This window comes from Coregonus clupeaformis, chromosome 7, assembly GCF_020615455.1.
Source record: "Coregonus clupeaformis isolate EN_2021a chromosome 7, ASM2061545v1, whole genome shotgun sequence".
NCBI lineage: Eukaryota > Metazoa > Chordata > Actinopteri > Salmoniformes > Salmonidae > Coregonus > Coregonus clupeaformis.
This window is the reverse complement of record NC_059198.1, coordinates 20,096,279-20,099,230: the sequence shown is the minus strand read 5'-3', so window position 1 is coordinate 20,099,230 and position 2,952 is coordinate 20,096,279.

Here is a 2,952-nt window from a genome sequence, read left to right as displayed (position 1 = left end):
GGGGATCAGCCGTGAGATTTTTAATTTGAGAAGGCGTAAAGGGACTTTCCTGGTGAAAGACAGTCTGTGAATTATAATGGACTGTGGGGATTGGGAGGATAAGATGTTGAGCTGGTGAATGTTTTTCTGCTTTCGTGTGGAGTGGTGTATTGATAAAACATACAGCCTTTTCCCTATTTCTCCATAACTGTCTGTTGCTTTCCTTAGCATGGCATGCCATTTATTTTGGTGTTTGGCAGGTAGGCTTACCTCCTGACACACATTTTTTAACAAAATGTTGCCAATAGTGTCTGTAAATAAAGACTTTATGCATGCAAATACAAAAGGAAATCCTCAAGCAGTGAATAATTAAACCCTTGAGGGTTGTCAAGGATACTCCAAATGTCAGGGTGTCCAATGAACACAGAACAACATTAGCTATCAGTACTAACATGAAACCAATTATGGTAAAGTTACAACTGTAAAAACATGAATTGAAAAGATTATAGATGATCTATACGTTTCAGAAAATAAGACAATTATTTTGACTACATGCATTTTACACATACAAAACAACCATGTCATCATAACTAATAAGTACCTTCATCATGATCAACATTATTGCTATGCATATAATATATAATGGAGATACCATCTTATGAAATATTAACAACTGAACACAGCTGCTTTTAAGATGCTGTTGGATGTTTTTTCCACCAACTAAATGCTGAGAGGTTGTATAAACTCATCTCTCGATCCTGATTGTCTTTCCCAAGAATGTTGGGTTATGTCCAATAGCAAGTGCCGAAGGGAGCTGTCACATTCTATTACGGTGCCCTGAATGATTCTGTGCCCTTTTCCAAATCCAGCGGTTTTCCATAACAATGTGAGGGTGCAAAGCCAAAGGCGACAATAATTTATCATCTTCAGATAAAGGAGAAAAGTTATTCCCACAACAAATCTGTCCATTTGCCTTGTGTAGATTCACTTGACAAAGCCTCAACCTCATCTTGTTGTTTTTTTGTATGTAAGCCATTTGTATGTGCAAATAATTAATATTTATTACAACAATGCAAACTATCCTGAGAAAGCCCAATAGCATTGCAACAAAAGATGTACATGAAATGATCTATGTAACAGAACATTCTACTTGTGCAGGTTGTGATATTATCAGAAACACTTTGGAGTGGGGGGAGAAAATGTCTAAGTGCAGGTCTGCCTGACACTCTCCCATAGGCACCAATGTAATAACAGCTGGATCTGGTCTGCTTAGTTCATTTTTTATTTGTATTGTTCCAGAAAAAATGAATGAGTGGGATATCTCGCTTCCTCTTCTGTCTCTGTCACCCCCTTCTGTCTCTGGCACCCTTTAAAGTTTTGGCACTGCAATAATCTATTTTGTTTTCAGTTGGTTTCATGTGTTTGGAGTGTCAGATGGGGGTACAATGAATCTGACCTACCTTGTCATTGTTTTTGGTCAATTGTGAACTCGGTAAGCAGCTTCTAAAGTCTGTGAAAACACTGCTGTATTGTAGGAAGTGATTGAGCCATCCAGTGAAAGTAACAGAGATCTAAGAAGCCATTTGTCTTTTGCTATGAACCTGTTTCAAACAAGCAAACCTAAGCATTTATACTTAATACATAAACGTTGGTTGTTTCCCTTACAGAAAAACCACATCAACTTCACGTGATCACATGTGATCTTATGTGAAGAGAATGTGATAACGTGACAACATGTAAAAGCAACATGTGATAACGTGAAACTACACAGGGGAAAACATCATCTCGTGAAATAAATGTGACGACATGGAAATGCAAAATCTCTGTGATACCATTAAACTACAAATTTGAACACGTGAAAACATGATCTCATGTGAAATAAATGTGACAGCATGGGGATGCAGAATTTCTGAAAAAGCAATTCCACATGTGAGTTAGATTTTCATGTGAAGGTCTTTCAGCAAAAACATGTGATTCTCATTATCTCATTTCTTTATCTACCCTATGTATCTATCCAGTCATAACTTTCTTTTAACAGCTTTATCATTTGATTAAGAAATGAATGTATGGTTGAAGTAAGGGATAAACACTTGGGATAAAATAAAGTTGTTTAATTTATTTAAAACTTCAACAATGCCTCCTTGTCTTTTGTACTCTATTATTACAGTTGGCACATACTGTGGTATTCTAGTAGGAGAGTGGATAAAAGTGTAGTAGGCTAGTCTGAGTGTAGTTAGATCGCATATTTCATCACAAATATCTGCCCCACAATCCAAAGTAATAAGGTTGCTAAACTACACTAAGTAATCAGACCAATTATTTTACTAAATTTAACTTTGACTATATTTAACTGCTTGGCTTAAGTAAAACATATTAAACGTATTCCACTACCACAAATATACTTGTAAAGAGTTAAAGCAAGTCCCATCAATTTTTCTTCATGGAAAATTATCATCTAGGGTCAGGATATCCTGGGACACACTCTATTGGGATTGTCAAGAATAAAAATGTTACCTTTCATGATAAACGGTAGCCTCTGTGAAAATATGTTACAGAACTGATAACTGTCTGTCTGCTGGCATATTGCTGAATTATTGCATATAAAATGTGCACTACATACATTAAAATAATCAGTTCAATTGTGCATTAATTCAGTGGATTCAACCAAAATAGGTGCACTACACTGACATATCCACAATAGATGGGCTAGTCATGTGACACTTTTCCCATGCTATTTTTATGTTCAAACTTGACACAGTTAACTGTAGCCCAGACTATTGATTCATTTCAACCCCCAGCATGCGAGCACGAGGGTTATCATTATGGCCTTTGTCATTGGATGCCAGGTTCAGATTCACAATGTCATTGGCTCTTTGGCTGTCAGTCTGAAGTGTTGCTGATTTTCGCGCGGGTCGTGCACGCGCAACACCGACAGGCACGTAACTGCTCTGAGACTGTCTGGAGTCTGTCTGA